We start from the raw sequence: 23,437 nt of genomic DNA on the forward strand, positions 1-23,437 counted from the left end.
CTTCAAAAAAGAGTTCCTAACAATTAAATTTTTATTCGATATTAACAAATTTCGCATTTTCGAAACGCTTTCTAGCTACATTGCCAGTTTCCGGTGTGTAACCTCTCTCTGCTTCGAACCGTCATCGCTTATTTTGTTGCCCAAACAACGGAACTTACCGTCTGAGTTTATTATCTCATTTCCAAAATAATATTTTGTAGGGAGCACATTGTGCTCATGTGGGAGCGATCTAGATGGTTTTAAAACAATAAACTGGTAGCCAAGATCGCAGGAATTCTTTTTATTCCATGATTACCGGTTTCGGCGAAACTAAAGCCGCCATCATCGGATCTTAGGACACATACAGATTACAACATCGAGGCAAACAATGGTGATATTAATAGTTGCCTATAACACGCAGGCCTTAGAAAATTTCAGACGTAGCACATAGGCGTCCAAGAAGGATGACATTATAAATGTGATGCTTGCGCTTGTGTGTGATGGAGACACTTAACATTTATAATGTCATCTCTCTTGGACGCCTATGTGCTGCGTATGACAATTTTCTAAGGCCTGCGAGTTATAGGCAACTATTAATATCACCATTATTTACCTCCATGTTGTAACCTCTATGTGTCCTAAGATCCGATGATGGCGGCTTTACTTTTGTCGAAACCGGTAATCATGGAATAAAAAGAATTCCTGCTATCTTGGCTACCACTTTATTGTTTTACCAAAATAGTATAATTGCCTCAGGACCGCCTGATTTAATTCCTATCTATATCTATATATTTAATTCCTATCTTGAAAGCAAGGGGAAACTACAGCCGTTATTTTTCCCGAGGGCATGCAGCATTACTGTATGGTTAATGATGATGGCGTCCTCTTGGGTAAAATATTCCGGAGGTAAAATAGTCCCCCATTCGGATCTCCGGGCAGAGACTACTCAAGAGGATGTCGTTATCAGGAGAAAGAAAACTGGCGTTGCCCGCATCTCGTGGTCGTGCGGTAGCGTTCTCGCTTCCCACACCCGGGTTCCCGGGTTCGATTCCCGGCGGGGACAGGGATTTTCTCTGCCTCGTAATGGCTGGGTGTTGTGTGCTGTCCTTAGGTTAGTTAGGTTTAACTAGTTCTAAGTTCTAGGGGACTGATGACCATAGATGTTAAGTCCCATAGTGCTCAGAGCCATTTGAACCAAAACTGGCGTTCTACGTATCGGAGCGTGGAATGTCAGATCCCTTAATCGGGCAGGTAGGTTAGAAAATTTAAAAAGGGAAAGGTTAAAGTTAGATATAGTGGGAATTAGTGAAGTTCGGTGGCAGGAGGAACAAGACTTTTGGTCAGGCGAGTACAGGGTTATAAATACAAAGTCAAATAGGGGTAATGCTGGAGTAGGTTTAATAATGAATAAAAAATAGGAATGCGGGTAAGCTACTACAAACATCATAGTGAACGCATTATTGTGGCCAAGATAGACACGAAGCCTACGCCTACTACAGTAGTACAAGTTTATATGCCAACTAGCTCTGCAGATGACGAAAAAATTGAAGAAATGTATGACGAAATAAAAGAAATTATTCAGATAGTGAAGGGAGCCGAAAATTTAATAGTCATGGGTGACTGGAATTCAGTAGTAGGAAAAGGGAGAGAAGGAAACGTAGTAGGTGAATATGGATTGGGGCTAAGAAATGAAGCCGCCTGGTAGAATTTTGCACAGAGCACAACTTAATCATAGCTAACACTTGGTTCAAGAATCATAAAAGAAGGTTGTATACATGGAAGAAGCCTGGAGATACTGACAGATTTCAGATAGATTATATAATGGTAAGACAGAGATTTAGGAACCAGGTTTTAAATTGTGAGACATTTCCAGGGGCAGATGTGGACTCTGACCACAATCTATTGGTTATGAACTGTAGATTAAAACTGAAGAAACTGCAAAAAGGTGGGAATTTAAGGAGATGGGACCTGGATAAACTGACTAAACCAGAGGTTGTACAGAGTTTCAGGGACGGCGTAAGGGAACAAATGGCAGGAATGGGGGAAAGAAATACAGTAGAAGAAGAATGGGTAGCTTTGAGGGATGAAGTAGTGAAGGCAGCAGAGGATCAAGTAGGTAAAAAGACGAGGGCTAGTAGAAATCCTTGGGTAACAGAAGAAATATTGAATTTAATTGATGAAAGGAGAAAATATAAAAATGCACTAAAAGGAGCAGGCAAAAAGGAATACAAACGTCTCAAAAATGATATCGACAGGAAGTGCAAAATGGCTAAGCAGGGATGGCTAGAGGATAAATGTAAGGATGTAGAAGAGGCTGATGTCACTAGGGGTAAGATAGATACTGCCTACAGGAAAATTAAAGAGACCTTTGGAGAAAAGAGAACCACTTGTATGAATATTAAGAGCTTAGATGGAAACCCAGTTCTAAGCAAAGAAGGGAAAGCAGAAAGGTGGAAGGAGTATATAGAGGGTCTATACAAGGGCGATGTACTTGAGGACAATATTGTGGAAAGGGAAGAGGATGTAGATGAAGATGAAATGAGATATATGATACTGCGTGAAGAGTTTGACAGAGCACTGAAAGACCTAAGTCGAAACAAGGCCCCGGGAGTAGACAACATTCCATTAGAACTATTGACAGTCTCTGGAGAACCAGTCCTGACGAAACTATACCATCTGGTGAGCAAGATGTATGAAACTGGCGAAATACCCTCAGACTTCAAGAAGAATATAATAATTCCAATCCCAAAGAAAGCAGGTGTTGACAGATGTGAAAATTGCCGAACTATCAGTTTAATAAGTCACGGCTGCAAAATACTAACGCGAATTCTTTACAGACGAATGGAAAAACTAGTAGAAGCCGACCTAGGGGAAGATCAGTTTGGATTCCGTAGAAATATTGGAATACGTGAGGCAATACTGACCCTACGACTTATTTTAGAAGCTAGATTAAGAAAAGGCAAACCTACGTTTCTAGCATTTGTAGACTTAGAGAAAGTTTTTGACACTGTTGACTGGAATACTCTCTTTCAAATTCTGAAGGTGGCAGGAGTAAAATACAGGGAGCGAAAGGCTATTTACAAGTTGTACAGAAACCAGATGGCAGTTATAAGAGTTGAGGGGCATGAAAGGGAAGCAGTGGTTGGGAAGGAAGTGAGACAGGGTTGTAGCCTCTCCCCGATGTTATTCAATCTGTATACTGAGCAAGCAATGAAGGAAACAAAAGAAAAATTCGGAGTAGGTATTAAAATCCATGGAGAAGAAATAAAAACTTTGAGGTTTGCCGATGACATTGTAATTCTGTCAGAGACAGCAAAGGACTTGGAAGAGCAGTTGAACGGAATGGATAGTGTCTTGAAAGGAGGATATAAGATGAACATCAACAAAAGCAGAACGAGGGTAATGGAATGTAGTCGAATTAAGTCGGGTGATGCTGAGGGTATTAGATTAGGAAATGAGACACTTAAAGAAGTAAAGGAATTTTGCTATTTGGGGAGCAAAATAACTGGTGATGGTCGAAGTAGAGAGGATATAAAATGTAGACTGGCAATGGGAAGGAAAGCGTTTCTGAAGAAGGGAAATTTGTTAACATCGAGTATAGATTTAAGTGTCAGGAAGTCGTTTCTGAAAGTATTTGTATGGAGTGTAGCCATGTATGGAAGTGAAACATGGACGATAAATAGTTTGGACAAGAAGAGAATAGAAGCTTTCGAAATGTGGTGCTACAGAAGAATGCTGAAGATTAGATGGGTAGATCACGTAACTAATGAGGAGGTGCTGAATAGGACTGGGGAGAAGAGACGTTTGTGGCACAACTTGACTAGAAGAAGGGATAGGTTGGTAGGACATGTTCTGAGGCATCAAGGGATCATCAATTTAGTATTGGAGGGCAGCGTAGAGGTTAAAAATCGTAGAGGGAGACCAAGAGATGAATACACCAAGCAGATTCAGAAGCATGTACGTTGCAGTAGGTACTGGGAGATGAAGAAGTTTGCACAGGATAGAGTAGCATGGAGAGCTGCATCAAACCAGTCTCAGGACTGAAGACCACAACAACAACAACTATATCTGTAAAATCTATAAAAATAGATATATGTACGTAAGTTTGTATGTTCGACACCTCCTCCTAAACCATTGGACCGATTTCAACTCGACTTGGTACACATGTCACTTACAGTTCTGAAACGATCAGTGTGGGGGTAAGAGCCTCCCACTTATCAGGGGCGGGAATGGGAATGAAAAAGCAATATAGCCCACGACGCCACAATACACATATTTTTGTTTAAAATGGTTCAAATGGCTCTGAGCACTATGGGACTTACCATCTGAGGTCATCAGTACCCTAGAACTTAGAACTACTTAAACCTAACTAACCTAAGGGGATAACACACATCCATACCCGAGGCAGGATTCGAACCTGTGGCCGTAGCAGCAGCGCGGTTCCGGACTGAAGTGCCTAGAACCGCTCGAACATAGCGGCCGGCTCATTCTTTTGTCATCCAATATTTAAGAATGAGAGCTTTTAGATACTTTAAACAAACTTTACACATAATTTGAAACCTTTACGAAACATTTTCTCGCTGACGAAAAACGTTTGTAGCTTACTACATTTTCGCTGTTCATGCAGCAAAACTGCCTCATGAAGCATGACGTTTTAATTTGTTACTTCTTTTCTACTAACTGTATTCGTGACAATATTTGTCAGACAATATTCACATGTACCACTGAACGAATCAGAATAACTGCATCATCGTAATATACTTAATTCAGGAGATATGATGCTGTACACATTGAGCTGTGCGAAAATAAAACTGCAGGATGAAATTCGCTAGATATAGAGGTGAAATTTGTGTACGAATACGCGTGAAATACGTTAAATATGTTTGAAATATATTTTATACATGCTTATGCGGGCAAAGCCACGGGTTAAACGCTCATCCTAAACCCCTGGAACGACGTCAGTCAAATTTGGAAACCATATTAATCACAATCTGGAAAGAAATGCTGCAGGGCTTAGAACCACGAGACTCCTATTGGGGTATGATAACGTGGAGAGAGAACGGAGGACGATGAGATGGAGAGATAGCGAAGGGAAGGAGAAGATAGGTACAGATAGGAAGACAAGGAGATAGGTGGAGACAGGGGAAGGGAAGAGGACAGAGAAAGGAAAGAGGAAGAGATGGACAGAGACATGGGGAGGAAGAGGTAGACAGAGGGATGCGGGAGAAGGAAATGAAAAGAGGGATAGGAGGAAAATTGATAGTTAGGGAAGAGGAGGAGATGGGCAGATAAAGGGAAGAGGTGGAGATGAACACGGAAGGGAAAGGGGCGGAGATAACCAGGGAGAGGGGGAGGAGGAGATGGACAGAGAGAGGGACGGGACAAAATGATGGAGACGTGGGAGGAGCAGATGAAACTAGACGGGAAGGACAAGACGGATCGACAGAGAGGGAAGGAGCAGATAAACAGAGGAGAGAGAAGCAGATTGACAGAGAGAGGGGGAAGAGGAGGTGGACAGAAAGAAGAGCAGGAGGAGGTGGACAGACAGTGGAGTATGTAGGAACTGAACAGTGACAAGGGGTGGTGAAGATGAATAGAGAGAGGGGGAAGGACGAGATGGACTAATAGAAGATTGTAATAAGTACTTCCCCGAGAAACGCCAGGTACTGAACTCGTTTCACTCTGTTTCAGTATTATATATTTATCTTATAACCTTTGTTCAAGATACTACACATTCTGCTCAACTACCCTTCCAAGTAGCCCTTTGCAGCTTTTTTTTTTTATTCATCAGTCTTCTGATTGGTTTGATGCGGCCCGCCACGAATTCCTCTCCTGAGCCAACCTCTTCATCTCCAAGTAGCATTTTCAACCTACATTCTCAATTATATCTCTGTCTTTCTCTACAGTTTCTCTCCTCTATGGCTCCCTCCAGTACCAAGGAAGTTTTCCCTGATGTCTTAACAGATGTCCTATCATTCTATCCCTTCTTCATGTCAATATTTTCCATACTTCCTTTCCTTGCCGTACCCTTTCTGCACAACGCCCATAGCGGAACCTGTGCCTGTGCCCTAGGCAATAGAACACATGCTGAACCGAGGTGGCTGAAATGGTAACCATTTCTGCAGAACATCCTAATGTACATGTTCTGTGGTTGTGAACGTCCTATCTCAAGTCGTTCAAGGTGTTCTGTTTTTTTCTCAAAGTGAGTGTACTTACCTTATATACATTACGAATCACTACTTGCATCAGGTAAAAATCACTCTATTGTTTGAAATCACGTAAAGTCGACCCAATACAGAAAATGAAGAAATGAGTTACGTTCGTTGGTGATGGCACCCCTTGTGTTATACGAGAAATTCCAAAAGTTGTCTCTTCAAACAGAAATGGCTGCAGTAAGCCCACCAGAACTGTAGAAGAGATTAAACTGCAGGACTGCCTCTTTCTGTGGTCTGGAGTTACTTCCGTAACAAAAACAAACCAATGGGTTTACGTTAGCCCTTCTTATGCTGAACTCTAAGAGTGATCTGTTACCTGCTACGACGCAGCACCCGCTAGATGAGATTCTGGAGCCATCCGCTACACTTTATTAAAAGACTGGCTCTCATTTCGTCCCAGTAGATTTTTTTCGATTATCACTTCTGTACTTGCTCTTGAAGCAACTAGAGGTGCCCAACATTAGGTTATCTGGACATCTAAAACGAGTATTAGAGGAAAGAAGTCTTGATATATTTGTCTTCAAATTTTTATTTCAGTAGTGATATAGGCTTCCATTAGTGAAAAGTATTTACACGGTCGTGTTCTGTTTTTAGTTTCGGGTCAGCGGTCATTTTTGTGAGGTAGACAAAGTACTATTTATACTACCCTACACTTAGTTTCCGTTGATGATAGCAAGGTTGGTATTTCTGATCATGTCGACGATTTTAATCTCTTACGGAAGCAAGCTGCAATACTCTATTCTGATGACGTAGCTGGCGGAACAAGTGTGACGTACCTGTTGTCTTGTAGCACTCACAGCCTCGCAACACCCGGAACATCCACAAGGGCGAAAGTCATGCGTTTTTTGTGTAGGGTATTCCAAGCCTGAAAAGGAGAAAAATATTTATTAGTAAACATGCCATTCTGCTGTTTTTCTCAACGTATATTACGTACGGAGAACTGTCAGATGAGCCAGTATACCGTTGTGACAAACAGTATCTGTACAGGGAGCCGAGCTACGACTTATTTTCAGCTGCACTTATTGACTAACGGTCAAGCATTGCGTCTTGTGACGACAGCTCAGTCTGCTGTCGAAGTATAGAGCCTGTCTGTCATGTCGACATGGTCTTCTGCGGGTAAGTAATTATATTTTGGCAAATGCAGAAAATGTATTTTACCATTAACTTTCTGTGCTTGTCAGTATTTCAGTGTTCTATTTCATCTGGACATAGATAACAAAAGGTAACACATACTGTTCTTAAACTAGACTTAGTTCCAATGGTTCAAATGGCTCTGAACACTATGGGACTTAACTTCTGATGTCATCCGTTACTTAGAACTACTTAAACCTAACTAACCTAAGGACATCACACACATCCATGCCCGAGGCAGGATTCGAACCTGCGACCGTAACGGTCGCGCGGTTCCAGACTGTAGGGCCTAGAACCGCTCGGCCACCCCAGCCGGCCATACAGTTACATTTTATATAGTTCATATGTCCCGGAGCACGACACACATGTTAGGCTGCTGAATCCTTACATCGGGAATCTGGACGGTTAGTAGACCCAGTACAGTTTTCATGGACTATCAGGCACCTAAAATGACCTACAACGATCTGTTCACTTATTCGGTAACACCGGAAAAGGCTACAGATGTGAAAATATCAAATATGGAAAGGAGTGTTTGTGTAAACGACGTAGTATAATACTTGTGCAGATGGTGCTATCCTAGAATATGACGAACTGAATGATTCACCTAAAGTGTTCATCTGACAAATCTTCGGAACCGTTTGAGACATCGTAAATGAATTTTCAGAAAGTCCTCAATAATCGACGCATACTTTCTTTTCACAGCTGTATCAGCTACAGAGGTAGAGTGTTGGTATCAAATATGTATTTTTAAACTAACTAAGTCATTTCAGATGATAGGATCTTAGTTCCAAAGCAGACGATTTCAACGTAGTTTGAGGGTTTGATGTCCGATTACTAGTTTAAGAGAAATTAAAATATTTAGAATGGAGTTTCTATCGGTTTTGATTATGAAACCAATTGCTGTCTTACGCGGAAGTTCGTGATTTCATACCCAGGTAAGAAAATTCGTCACGCGTGTAAGGAAAAAACAGTGTTGCAAACCCACGACATCGGTGTAATAGGGGTACAGAGGAAATATAGTTTTCGTTGTGTCTGTGTCATTCACGGGTGTCGAGTTTGGTTAGTTTGGATTCGAACATGCAGGAGGAACGCGAAAAGAACAGTTGTGTTGTACGCAAAAAGGTATTCCGACAGACGATGACCCATAAGAACTGCAGTTCAGCATATGTACAAAACACTGTTACTGCAAGCGTACTGCAGCACTATGCAGAGGGCAAGGAGCAAGCATGCAGCAAGCGGAGCGAATACATACACTCGAACATAAAAAAAAGGACGCGCCACGAAGGAACTGCCCGAATGGGACAAAAACCAGCAGATGCGATGTACGTGTACAGCCAACAGATGATTACAGTTTCAGAGGCACTGGATGATTTATCAAAGAGAAAGAGCTCCAGGAATTGAGCAAGTCAATAACTCGCTGGTCCACATCTGGCAGTTACGCAAGCAGTTACTCGGCTTGGCATTGATTGATAGAGTTATTCGATGTCCCCCTGAGTGATGTGCTAAATGCTGTCCAATTGACGCGTTAGATCGTCAAATCCCGAGATGGTTGGAGGGTCCTGCTCACTATGCTCGAAACATTCTCAACTGAGGACAGATACGGAGACCTTGCTGGAAAAGGTAGGATTTGGCAAATGTGAAGACAAGCACTAGGAACTGTCGCCGTGTGTGGGCGGTTATTATATTGCTGAAATGTAAGCCCAGGATGGCTTGGCATGAAGTGCAACAAAATGGGGTGTAGGGTATCGGCAACGTACCGCTCTCTTGTGAGGGTGGGACGGATGACAACCAAAGGGGCCCTGTTGTGAGATACAATGGCACCCCTGACAATCACTCCTGGTTTTGTGGCCGTCAGGTTGGTATTGCACCATCTGGGGCGCCTCAGGTTACATCCTTGCTAGTCACCGGGGTTCATTTCGAAGCGGAACTCAAAACTGAAGAGAATTCTACCCCGCTCAATAAGATTCTAGGTCGAAGACGTGTCTGATGAGGCGTCATACAGCCCGACAACCAGGGGTGATGGTTTGGGGTGCCATTAATTTATATATCAGGAACCCTTTTATTGTCATCTGCGGTACGTTTAACATCACAGCGGTGTGTCAACAGAATTCTATGCCGCGTTTTGTTTCCATTCGTGACAAACCATCATGGTCTTACATTCCAGCAAGATAATGCCCGACCGCGCTAGGTGAGAGTTTCTACTGCTTGTATTCGTGCTTGCCAAACTCTGTCTTGGCCAGCAAGGTTGCCAGATCTCCCCCCAAATGAGCCGGCTGCTGGGGCCGACCGGTTCTAGGCGCTTCAGTCCGGAACTACGCGGCTGCTACGGTCGCAGGTTCGAATCCTGCCGCGGGCATGGATTTGTGTGATGTCCTTAGGTTAGTCAGGTTTACGTAGTTCTAAGTCTACGGGACTGATGACCTCAGATGTTAAGTCCATAGTGCTTAGAGCCATTTGAATCTCCCCAATTCAGAATATTTGGAGTATTATGGGCCCTCCAACCAGCTCGGGATTTATGTTATCTAGCCCGCCAATTAGACAGAATTTGGCTCGATATTTTATCAATTTATGCTAAGCCGAACAACTGCTATCATTAAGGCCAGAGTTTTGCTCAATTTCTGAAGCCCTTTTTCTTGAATGAATTGTCCAATCTTTTTGAAGCTGTAATGATTCGTTTCTCTATAAGTATGCATCATACGTACCGATTTCCGCCTCATTCGGATATTTACTTCGTGGCGCGTCGGTTTTTTTGTCTTTGAGTGTATTTTGGTCCTGCACAAAAAAGTTATGCGGGGATGTCAGGAGAAATGGGACATCTGTGTAACCTAACTGCATAAGCAAGAAAGTGGGTAAGAATGACAAGAAATTATTTTTATCACTTACATTTTCTCTTACAGTATTTACCGTGTGTCCCGTCTTGCATTTTCTGAAAACGCTTCCATTCTTCTGAGTACGTCTTCTTCCTCTCCCTCTAGAACTTCCCGCGCTGGTGTGTGTGTGTGTGTGTGTGTGTGTGTGTGTGTGTGTGTGTGTGTCAGAGGCACATTTCTTCTCACCGGGCGACCGGAAGACGCCGGAACGGGATTCATCCCGACCATAATTTGTTGATCGCGTGCCACGTGAGAGGGTGAATGAATCCACGTCACAGGAGTTTAGGCCAAGTTCTCGTAACAGGCGAGAGGCGGAAATCGGAGCCGTGGCGGCGGCGGGCGGCGGGCGGCACGCATGGCGGGCGCGGCGGGGCTCTCCTGCAGATCAAACCCATCCATTCGGCTGTCGGGCGCGCCGGCACTCTTGCAGATTGCGGCCGGCCGGCGTGCGCGGTTCGTGTCCCCCTCCCCGCGTGTTTACAAAGCGCCCTGTTTCCGCCGTCGCGTCCCAGCGCTTGCTCCTTGCCATTCCTTTCACCGTCTTCATCCGCCATTCAGTGCGATCGTATATTGTAGGTTCCGGGATGCGGTTATCATATAAGCATCTAGTAGAATGTAGAGATGACAAGAGAGAGCTGACAAATGTGCAAGTAGGGGAGTAATTGTTGTGTCTAAATGCATATTGGTCCAGAAAAGTTTTAACTGTGAAGTACCTAATGTGATGGGCACCGAAGAAGTACGAATGTTAAGCTGCTTTTTTAATTCCGGGTGGTGGCGGCGGGGGTTGGGGGTGGGAAGCGGGGAGGCTAAGAAGGGGAAGTCAGTGAGGACGTTTGTGTCCCATTGACCATTTACAAAAACTGTTCACAGTATGATCAAACTTATTTCGATTTGAAACTTCCTGGCAGATTAAAACTGTGTGCCGGACCGAGACTCGAACTCGGGACCTTTGCCTTTCGCGGACAAGGTTCGCAGGAGAGCTTCTGTAAAGTTTGGAAGGTAGGAGACGAGGTACTGGCAGAAGTAAAGCTGTGAGGACGGGCCGTTAGTCGTGCTTGGGTAGCTCAGATGGTAGAGCACCTGCCCGCGAAAGGCAAAGGTCCCGATTTCGAGTCTCGGTCCGGCACACAGTTTTAGTCTGCCAGGAAGTTTCATATCAGCGCACACTCGGCTGCAAAGTGAAAATCTCATTCTGGATTATTCAGATTTGTATGTTGTATGTACATAAATTACACAAAAACCAGCTTTCTAATTACAATCTTGTATACCGATTTTTTTATAGTTTCTTTACTGTCGGTATTTTCGGCACTCTACTGTCAAAATGCGTTGTCCTCGCTACCATTCATGGTGTTTCATACGCAGTGCTTCTTGAGCGATACATTTTTATTTCAGTCTATACTTGAAAGAGCATAGTGTAGTGGTCTCTTTGAGATCCGACCCTCAAAGAGTCGTATTGCTTCTCAGCCAAATGAACCAGCAGTCTAGGAAGGGGCCACGGTGAACCCCAGTTGGGAGAACTGTCAGTTTCGCCATTCACATGACGACCAAGGGAAGCTTGCCAAAGCGTTTGATGGGAAGTGGGGAATTGAAAATAGTTTTATTTATTTCTGCGACAATGCCCAGTAGATAATTAAAATTTGGTGTGAGTGTCCAACTGAACCCCGATTGGGAGAGGAGGACTGCCAGTACCGCCATTTGTATGATAACCTTGGAAAGCATGCCTAAGGTTTGGATGGGAGATGAGGGACTGTAGCTAATTTCACTTACTTCGAGGACAATGTCCAGGACGTAATTAATATTTGATGTGTATGGGTGTCAAAGCCTATAGTTCGTTTTATACTCACGTATTTCAGCTGATCAGGAGTGGTGCAGTCTGTAGTTTAGCGCAAGTTTTCTTTTTTTTTTTTTTTTTTTTTTTTTTTTAAATGGACTTGTAGTCCGGGGTGATATGTTACAATACAGCATCACCGGTCTATTGCGGTCTAACTGTGTTGGTGAGCCAGTAAATTTCCAATGTGCAGTGACTGCGTCACTGCAATTCACTTTGGAGGTGTGGCGGTGGGACTTGCAGTCCCGTACCACTCTCTGACGGTGATAGTATTACATGAGTCAGGCAGAATTTATTGCCTAACATGGGCAGGTGAAGTTCCTACTAAATGTAGCCTTTGTGTAATGAATAACTGCGAGTTTGAAATTTACGTCACAAATGTTTCAAGTTCCAAAGTATCTTTACGTTTTTTCTCTACGTTAACAGTCATGCTGAATTTGCTTACTCTCTACTTAGAGAAAAACTTTGCATATCTAATCGTGTAAAAGGACAGAACTGTAAGCACAACAATATTTAACTAGGTACATCAATGACGATAACAGTGCAACATCATTTACAAACACTAGCAATATCTGCTGCCTTTAACTAAGGAACGAGCACCACAGTTGATGTTTCTACGATGCAAAAATATGTCGGTATTTGTAGTGTCGCGCAGATAATCCGTAACCTAATTTTTCTTGACTGAATTTTGAGGATAATGTGCGGCTTCTATTCAGACTAATACAATGTGGTATCTACGCTAGGGCTAGGTTTCTATAAGCATTTTCCTGCCTGGTGGCATAGACAAAAGAAGTGACTTATACGAATTGTGGAGAGAAAATAAATTTATGAATCGATTACTGATTGGTGACTGATCTTTTTCTTCGATAAGCCTTCGGATGATTGTAAGAGAATAACTGCCTTTGCCTCAATATTCTGCCGGATCTTTTACCGCTTGATCGTCTTCTATCATTTCTATCATAACCTTCACACACTTAGACACTCCAGGAAACATGGCCAACAGATAGTAGTGAAGACCAATTGGTAGCTCCCAAAAACCGCAGGAATGTTGGTGGGAAATGTCGCTGCAGACTCCGAGATTTGCGGGAATGAAATACAGGTGAGAGCAGGGCCAGAGTTGCAGACGGTGGCGCCCCAGGCCAGAAACCTTTTTGTAGACGCCATTTAAGGCTAAAAGTGTCATGGAAGATATATCACACACCACGTCTAGACATGCTCAAAAGCTAGCACACAAAATTCTTATAGACTATAGAGAAGGAAGTCGAAACAACTGAAACAAGGAATGAAGGATCTGAAATAAAATTCTTTTACGGTTCTCACGCAGGTCTCTGAAAAAAATTTACCTGTCGCATGAACATACTTATTTGAATACTTGCTAGTGTATCGTCTTTATTTTTGCGTCAGATACCCAAAGCAAATTTGTTTATAGATGTGGAATGGGTTTTCATCTGTAGTGAAGGTGCACTGGAGTGAAGCTTCCTCGCAAATACAAACCGTGTGTACGATAGGAACTGAAACCCAACCTCTTTGCCTTTCTCGGACAACTGCGGTAGGGACTAGCTTCCCAACCGTTACTCACAACCAACCAGCGCAGCTTTATTTTGGCGAGAGCCTCTTTTCCGACTTTCGAACTTCACTGGAGTTCGCCATGTGACGGCAGAGCGTGTCTAGATAGCTCAGTCGGTGAGCGTTTGCACGTGGACAGCAAAGGCTCGGGTTCGAGTCCTGCGGCAGGGCGTGTCTAGATAGCTCAGTCGATGAGCGTTTGCACGTGGACGGCAAAGGCTCGGGTTCGAGTCCTGCTCCAGCTCACAGTTTAATCTGCAGGAAACTTCGTTCTGATGTATTTAATAACCAATTCTGCAAATTGGATTCATACGTTTGTACGCTTTTGGTTGTTTTAGGTTAAAAATAGCATTTTGTTTATAAAGTTAGTTTGCAAGCTACTTACGGTTTTCTTTACATATTCTGCTTTTTCTTTCCGTGCAAGCAGTGTTTGACGTCGGAACGATTTACATAAGCGCTTGGCAGCTCATGGCATTTTACAGTATCTCTTCCACTGGATTATTTTGTAAACTGTGCACCTAGCAGTGTTTATGTCTGTTCGTCTGCTTTCGTTCACGTTGTCAGTGTTGCCAACCTGTAAAACTACTTGTGTGTGTGTGTGTGTGTGTGTGTGTGTGTGTGTGTGTGTGTGTGTGTGTGTGAGAGAGAGAGAGAGAGAGAGAGAGAGAGAGAGTTAGAGTAAATTAGGAAAATTATCTTGTATTTTAGGTAGAGATGTTCAAAAACTCAAATGGCTGTGAGCACTATGGGACTTATCATTTCAGGTCATCAGTCCCCTAGAACTTAGAACTACTTAAACCTAATTAACCTAAGGACATCACACACATCCATGCCCGAGGCAGGATTCGAACCTGCGACCGTAGCGGTCGCGCGGTTCCAGACTGAAGCGCCTAGAACCGCTCGGGCACCAGAGGCCGGCGGTAGAGCTGTGACAGGTGATTTGGGGGGGAGGGGGGGGGAATTGGTCGTTGGTATTGGTGTAAATGTCCTGCAAAAGTTGAACGACTTGTCCTGTACTTCCACGTTCTTTGTATCTGGTATCAAATGTCCTCCTTTAATCAAACTGCAGTAAGCTCAATACGGATAAGTAATAGTAACTGATTTTAACAGCTGCTGCGGAAGATGGCCATGCAAACAAACGTATCACAGCAAAGCGTGGCTCGGTACAGCTGGTAAAGAATAGATATTACATGAGCGTTGTTCAAAGACGGTACTACGTCCGAAATTGAAGCTCTGACGGCGCAAACACGTTCCAGAGAGTACCGCCGCAGCGACGCTGCAACTACCGCCGATGTGGGTGCCACCAAACAACGATTTTGCGCGCGAATCGACGTATCCATTCGGCGCGCCCGCGGCTTTAGGGCCCATCTGCCGTCTCGTTTTACGCCCCTAGCGCGGCTGGCGAGCTCTCTCCTTACAGATGTTTGCGACTGCGGATGTTTCCCCGTATACTGTGACATCTGACGCACGCCGTGTGCAGGCGTACTTTTGCGGCGCGCCTCGTCTTTCGTGTCGGCTCTGGCGGGGAGAAGACGGCGGCGCCTGCTGTCACGAACAGGGGCTGCCGAGAGCCGCCGCCGCCGCAGCGGAGGTTGCATTTGTCATGTGAGCTGCGATTTGCAAGCCTTTCCTCACTCCCGCGTTATCGCGTCGTGATGGAGAGAGAGTGTCTGAGACGAACCACTAGACGCCTCTCCGTAATGTGAGCTGTGCCTCGCGCACGGCACTCCCTAGCAGCGGCGTTCTCCTCCGCTGCTGAGAGGTATCGACAACGTGGTTTTCGGCTGTCAGGACGCGACGCGAGAGCTAACGCGACGACGCTAGCAGTTAACGGGTTCTGATTTTTGTAGAGAGAGCTTTGCGTCGCGTTCTGCATCTCACCAACACGTTATACGAGGGTCACTCCAAATGAAATGCACACTATTTTTGTAAAAATACAGTTGTCATTCTGCATGTCTGAAAGTTTTAAAGTGTGTAGATACAGCCTTCCTGTTTGTTTTCAAACTTAGTTCAACCTGTTCCCGTGAGTAGCGCCGTCACAGCATGTGCTGTGAAAACTAGACAGTGAGAAACATACAAAAGAGGTTGAAAAAGGTGTATGAAGATGCTGCGCTGTCGATCGCAGTACAGTTAGTCGGTGGGCAAGCAGATTACGTGACGAAAGTGGGCACGGCAGTATTGAGGATTCTCCTCGCAGCGACAGGCCTCGTACTGCACACACTCCAGACAATGTGCAGACAGTTAACGAATTGGTGACTGCTGGCAGACGCATCACAGTGAACACATTGTCACGCTACATTGGGATAGGGGAAGGAAGTGTTTGAGAATACTGAAAGTGTTGGCGCTAAAAAAGGTTTGTGCCAGGTGGGTTCCCAGGATGTTGACAGTGGCTCACAAAGAAACAAGAAAAATGGTATGCAGCGAAGTTTGGGAACAGTACGAGAATGGTGGAGACGAATTTCTTGGAAGAATTGTGACAGGTAAGGAAACATGGCTCCATCATTTTCACCAGAGACGAAGAGGCAATCAGTGGAGTGGCATCATGCAAATTCACCCAAGAAAAAATAATTCAAAACCACACCTTCTGTTGGAAAAGCTTTGGCTACAGTGTTTTTCGATTTCGTAGGACTCTTGCTTCTGGACATCATGCCAAGTGGAACCACCATAAATTCCATAAATTGTGATGCATATGTGACGACACTCAAGAAACTTCAAGCTCGATTGAGTCGTGTTCGAGCACATCGGCAAAAGCAGGATGTTTTGCTGTTGCACGACAATGCTCGACCACATATCAGTCAAAAAACCATGGAAGCGATCACACAACTCGAATGGACAACACTGAAACACCCGCCTTACAGTCCTGACCTGGCTCCATGTGACTATCATCTCTTTGGGAAACTGAAAGACTCTCTTCATGGAATAAGGTTTGAAGATGATGACTCCCTCGTGCACGCTGCAAAACAGTGGCTCCAACAGGTTGGTCCAGAATTGTACCGTGCGGGTATACGGGCACTGGTTCCAAGATGACGTAAGGCAGTTGAGAGGAATGGAAATTATGTGGAGAAATGAAAATATTGTTCCTAAAGGATGTATCTACACACTGTAAAACTTTCAAAAATGTAGAATAAGAGATGGATTTTTTTAAAAAAGTGTGCATTTCTTTTGCAGTGACCCTCGTACATTTGCATCTACGTCTATAAATCGCAAGCCACCTTATAGTGTTGGGAGGAGCGTACTCTGTGTAGCAATGTCACTTCGCCTTTCCTGTTTCAGTCGCACCCGGTGTGCGGGAAAAACGGTTGTGAGCCTTTGCGTGAGATCTAATGTCTCTAATTTTAGCTTCTTGATTTTTCCCCGATGTGTACACAGGACTGCTTCTTCTACACCGTCCGTCCTAAAAAATTCCAGGACTGATTTTATTTCTGGCTTATAAGCGACATCAGCGCACTGGCAATTTAAATTAACAACTGTAAACAACAGATGTGCATTCGAGAAATCAGTTGTGTACTGGAGAACATCCTTACTAGACGTAGGCCACAGTATACTTGCATCTATGCGGATGACTCTAAAAGTGTGGTGGCGGGAGGGTGGGAGTGGAGGTACGCCTACTGCAGCCCCTCTCTAGCGACACTTTCCAAATGTTTGCACAGCCGCCTGAATCGTCTATCTACATGGCGGTGCTACTGGCTATCATGTAGGTTATTTATTATGACACGCAGACATTCCAGCTCGTGTTCATCCTTACTGACTCCAAAAGTATGTTGCAGAAATTACAATATCTGGCCTTTGATAAACAGACTAACAGATATGTCTTGGAGACCACAACAGATGGGCAGACATTTGGCAATGGCTTCCTCTTACTTTGGATAAACGGTCATAAACGCGTTTTTCTTTAATGAGACTGCCTCGCTTCTTAGCATTATGGAAGGACAGTTCCACCCAACACCAATCCCTTACGCGGACTTCAGTTTGGTTTCAGAACAGGGGAAGTATAATATCCCTTGAACCGTGCTAGCTAGCAGAAATCGTAGAGCGATCAACCTACTCGATAGCCAAGAAAGCTGCTTATCGCAACTGAACTGTGAATGGCACATACTTCAGCTCTATGAGAGCGGCAACCTGGCGCCCGTACAATCAGACGTCTCTTCGTGGCCATGCTTCACAGCGGTGAACGTAATAGACGTCATCTGCCGCTCATCCGCATGAAGCTGGGACGCGGATGTTAGCCTGTCCACCTATAGCGGTTGAAAATCATCGCTTCTGGATACAGTGATCAGAACACAACGCCTGGTGGCGGATCTGAACCACTTCATATTGGCAAGTACCAAATACTTGGCCGCACAGGCGATCTTATACAAAAAGTGATTGCGAGGACTACTCCGCCCCTATATCTGCAACAACTTTACTTCACAAGGTGAGTCAGGAGGGAAGGTACATGCTTTGAGGGGTGATATATATATTTGCTCGTGAACTATTTAGAGGACGCCGGTATTTAGCTTTGACCCATACTTTACGTGAATTTCGCCCTCCCATGGATCCATGGAACCAACCTGGTTTGAAAACTGCGACTTCTATTTGTGTTTTTACATTGCATTAAGAACTTACGTATTTATGTAAACAACGCCGTTGTCCAGCTTTCAATTATAAGAAGCTGTGGATGTGACTCTCCTCTGAAACTGGCCCGCTTCAAACACTACGTCGTAAATTTGTGTTTTTTAATTCATATAACGAACTTATCTTTACTTCACACTCTTACTGTTCTATTGTGAAAATTTCATTAATGCTAATATGACACTTTCGTATCTGCTGTTGGCTGTTTTGTCTTTGCTGCCCAAAGCCAAACTAGCAAAAAGAGTCTGTTGTGTGCAGGTGCTGTTAAGAAGTAGATGCGCAGCCACAGTGTGGCAACATTGTTGCGTCACAAATTGCAGTGGTGTAACATCTCTAAATCAAGTGTTCAAGACATTCTCCAAAATGTTTTGAAGAAGCAGAAAAATGTTTTCAAGGTTTGTATCGCACACCTTGACTCCCGTACTAAGGCGCGTGAACGTCTGCCACGACTTTTTAAAATTCTTTTCTGATAAAAATCATCACGGTTGACGAGAGACTTGGTGTTGCCAGTATGAAACTACCATGAAATGACAAAGTGCAGAAAGGGTCTCTGGTAGTTCGCCAAGACCGAAAAAGGTGCGAATGTGATACGCGAGTGGAACAACACCATATTTCTGACTATTTCACGCGGTTGTACTAATATTCTGTGCTTTCACTATTTTAACTTTCTCGATTTTTTATTAACCCTGTCTCGAAACTTTGTGGACTGACATGGTAGGAACCTCTACTCATAGAATTTTAACAGTGAAGCACACCGTGAAGTGTTTAAGACCTTTGTTGTAGCGTCTACCACTGCATTTGGATAAGCATCTTGGTAATGCTTTCGAGCATCCTAAGCGAACATGTGACGAAACACGCTGCTCTTCTTCGAATCTCCTCTGTTTCCTTTGTCAGTCCTATGAAACGAGGTAGTGTTTGCCGGGTAGTCCCACATCCACAATCGCTGTGTGCTCAGTCATAGACGATGCAGTATGGCATAGAGAAGATGCCTACCTGACTTTCTGCGGTGGAGGGCCACAGAAAGAACCGAAGCAGGACAGTCGCAAACTGATATAGCCCGATGGCTTAGTGTGAGTCGTTCAGTTGTTTCTCAGATGTGGCGACAGTTTATAGAGACTGAAAAAGTATCCCGAATACCAGGGCAGTGTGACTTAAGAAGAGATGACGGTCATTTGACTAGGGCACGGCAGTACCGCCTTGGTACTGCACGACAACTGCATGTGAGCTCACGGGATCCACTGGATGTGTTGTATCGAGGCAAACGGTGTGCAGAAGGCTTCGGCAGAATAGTCTCTATTCTCGGAGACCTGCTTTATGCCTATCTGTGACGCGTCTTCGCAGACGAGAAGGTCTAAAGTCGGGTCATCAACATGCCGCCTGGGCGATTGAACAGTGGGCCAGTGTTGTTTTCACAGGTGAGTCCCAATTTAATCTGGAGAGTGATTCTCGACCGATTCGCCTCTGGAGGGAACATGGAACACCATTTCGGGACCCAAACATTGCGGAAACAGACCGATACCGAGGAGGATCCCTAATGGTGTGGGCAGAGATTACGTTTGCCACTCAAACCCCTATTCATGAAGTTGTACGGGTGAATCGGCAAGGTTTAACTGCTGCCAGGTATCGTGACGAGATCTTAGGGCTTCACTGCGGTTGCTGCGAGGTAATGTGGGCCCAGACTTCGTACTGATGGATGGTAATGCTCGACTTTATAGAGCACGGGTGATGGATGTTTTCTCGTGAACGGGAGATATTACACGAATGGCGTGGGCTGCTCGCTCTGCCGATTTGAATCCCATAGAGCTTGTCTGGAATGTACTAGGGAGACGGCTTGCATCGCGTTAGCATCCACCAACCACCCTCCAAGACTGCGAACAGCTCTGTAGTAAGAATGGGCGTTGTTGCCTCAACATGAGACTGATCATCATTCACAGCATGACCCATCGTTGTCAGGCCTCTATTGATACCAGAGGGGTTCACAGCCCATACAGGGCATATTAAACAGTCGTCAGAACGTGCGTACAAATCTTTAACGTTGGAAAAACGAAGAACATTTTTTTCTACCGGTATGCATGTTGCAGTTGTTTACGTTCTGAGTTAGTTGCATTGTTTCTGCTTTACTGTCATTTGTTATACTATTTTATGGAAAAATAAAAGCAACGTTTCAAAATTTCCGTTTATTGCTTTAATTTTGGACGACGGTGTAATATACTTGAGTGAGAGGTCGTATTTGAAAATTGGCCAGCAAAGTAAAACAGAGAGCAGATCGCTGCTCCATGTTGTTGTCAGATCGGTTTAAACCCTCTCGTTTACTATCCTTTTTAATAGGGTCGTGCAACGTTGACTGCGGTACTAGGGATCAGCTGCTCTATTGCGAATGGCTTTCATTGGAACCTGCTCAGTAGAGTGAGTAACGCCGGCGCACGTCTCTTCTCGCGTTTTCTTACGTTCATTACGCGGCCTGCCTTTCACATTGCCTAAAACAAAATCACGCTTCTTCCAATCATGCAGGTAGCTTTCGGATATGGGGCCTCGTTAAAGCGATCTGTAAACGTGTCTCAATGCCAACGGCCTTTCCGTCAGATCACCGAAGTTAAGAGCTGTCGGGCTGGGCTAGCACTTGAATGGGTAACCATCCAGTCTGCCGAACGCTTTTGGCAAGCAGGGTACACTCAGCCCTTGTGAGGCAAGCTGAGGAGCTACTTGATTCAGAAGTCTCAATCTATGGTCCCGTACACTGACACACGGCTGGGAGAGCGGTGTGCTGACCATATGCCCGTCCATATTCTCATCAGTGCTACCTGTGGGCCAGTCACGGTGGCCGAGCGGTTCTAGGCGCTACAGTCTGGAACCGCGCCACCGCTACGGTCGCAGGTTCGAATCCCGTTTCGGGCATGGATATGTGTGATGTCCTTAGGTTAGTTAGGTTTAATTAGTTCTAAGTTCTAGGGGACTGAAGTCCCATAGTGCTCAGAGCCATTTGAACCATTTTTTGAGCTACCTGTGGCAGGATGACACGGCGGCTGGTGGGCACCGTTGGGCCTTCATGGCCTGTTCGGGCGGAGTTCAAACACATCTCAATATCTCTGCCATTGTTTGCTCTATTTGTTGACGTTCATACACGCACAAGCGCCCCACAACTGTGCAACTATGTGCGCTCACATCAGCTGTGTCTTCATAACTGAAACAATGCAGTACTGAAACAAAACAGTATAATACTGACAGCAATTTTTTTCGTCAGCTCTAAAGCAGAGATACCAATAAACCAATTATTTATTACCGCCAAGTGTACAAAGTCAACAGAAGTCAGTAATCTAGCTTCTTAACCAGTAGGTTCCATTCCCTTGTCTCTTCGTCTAGATGTCCTGTATCGTGATTTGCCAGAGGTTTTCGTAGAGATTTTTGATAATAACGTCAGTATTCGATAAATATCCTGCACAACTGGAATCTGATCTTTGTTGACACATTTCGTGATGTAAGTAATTGACTGAATATGAAGTAACAGCAATGCTCAAATTGAAACCTCAAGCTGAGTACCCTATGGCACGATGCGTCTTCTGTTGAAAATGGCAGCGGATGGGCAGCGGTTAGTGACTGGCCGTTTGCACTGGATTTATACATTCTGTTGACGAAACAGTCGATCTTTGTTATATTTAGAAGAAAATGAATCTTGCTATCTGCAGTTTTCATGACCTCGCTTATTGGTACTTTGTCTTGCCTGGATCTGGACAGCATTACCATCTCGACAGCGTATGCCAGGTTATGATGTTCTTACCATCTCGACCGTCTGTTTGTCATAAGGAGAAGGCAAAACTTTCTTGACTTATCGGTACACGCACTGTGTCACTTATCTCCCTCTCATGACGTCAGCGCCATTTGAGTAGACTCTGGAAAGTGTGAAATTCCCATTCGTGGTAGCAATATTCTATTTGTTGAACATAAAATATTTATCTTTCTCTAATGTTGCAACAGGTGAAAATACAGAGTTCCAAATCTTGTGAATACGTCACCTGCTAAATGATCAGTAATGTAAAGGTACCAGAGAGGCAGTTCTGACGTTGCAGTTGATAATGCAAGCAAGACTTCAGAGAAATCAAGACACCTTCATAGGGTCTGTTGACCTAGAAAATGCGTTCATAAATGTAAAATGATGCAAGATGTTCGAAATTTTCAGGAAAATAGGAGTTAGCTACACGGCAGGGGTTCCGGAATTTTTCCTCTGACGCAGCACTTTGAGAATGCGTGCACTTTGATGGAATATCTTGTATATTTTGAAGGTTAACAAAATTTTGAAAAAGAGAAAAACTTTTTTGTTCAGTGTTAATTTCAATTTTAAATCATAACTAATAACAAAGAAATCGTAATAAAACTTTTAAAAAATAGTTAGTATCGTCAAAACGTCGAAAAAGAAAACACAATTTGTTAATAGTTTTCGCGGAGCACTTCTTCATTCCCACGAAATAAACGAAGAAATGGAATTTGGCTTCATTTGAAGAAGCATGGTGGATATAAAAGTACTCAAATGTTCAAATGTCTGTGAAATCTTATGGGAATTAACTGCTAAGGTCATCAGTCCCTAAGCCGAGCTGTTCTAGGCGCTACAGTGTGGAAACGCGCGGCCGCTACGGTCGCAGGTTCGAATCCTGCCTCGGGCATGGCTGTGTGTGATGTCCTTAGGTTAGTTAGGTTTAAGTAGTTCTAAGTTCTAGGGGACTGATGACCTGACAAGTTAAGTCCCATAGTGCTGAGAGCCTTTCGAACCAACCATTTTGTAGGGCCTAGAATCGCTCGACCACCCCGGCCGGCCCTAAATTATCCTAAGGACAAACACACACGCCCATGCCCGAGGGAGGACGAACCCGGGATCAGCCGCACAGTCCATGACTGCAGCGCCAAGACCGCTCGGCTAACCCCGCGCGGCTATAAAAGTACTACTAGCACAGGAAAAGAGGGTATTCTTGGCTGAAAACAGTGTACTACTATCAGACAGACGCGTTAGTTTGAGGAAGAAATTTTCGGAGAATGTATTTTTGGGAGCACAATATTTTGTAGAAGTGACTCATGGTCTGTGCGAAAACAGGAAAAGAAGAGAGTTGAAGCGTTCGAGATGTGGCGCAACTAAGATGGACTCATAAATGAGGTCTTCTGCCGAATCGGCGAGGAAAGGAATATGTGGAAAACATTGTCAGAAAGAAGGTGCAGAAAGGCATAACACGTGTTAAAAGATCAGGGAATAA

At 44.3% G+C, this 23,437-nt stretch overlaps 1 long non-coding RNA gene across 1 annotated transcript in view; it reads right to left on the reverse strand.

Annotated features, from left to right (window-relative positions):
* Window positions 1–6,928: 6,928 nt before the first annotated feature.
* LOC126175450 (uncharacterized) overlaps window positions 6,929–23,437 on the reverse strand; it is a 315,520-nt gene continuing 299,011 nt past the window's right edge. The window contains exon 3 of the long non-coding RNA XR_007535568.1: window positions 6,929–7,059. This is a non-coding gene — a long non-coding RNA (uncharacterized LOC126175450). The remainder of the gene's footprint in view (window positions 7,060–23,437) is intronic.

This window comes from Schistocerca cancellata, chromosome 3 (genome assembly GCF_023864275.1).
Source record: "Schistocerca cancellata isolate TAMUIC-IGC-003103 chromosome 3, iqSchCanc2.1, whole genome shotgun sequence".
NCBI lineage: Eukaryota > Metazoa > Arthropoda > Insecta > Orthoptera > Acrididae > Schistocerca > Schistocerca cancellata.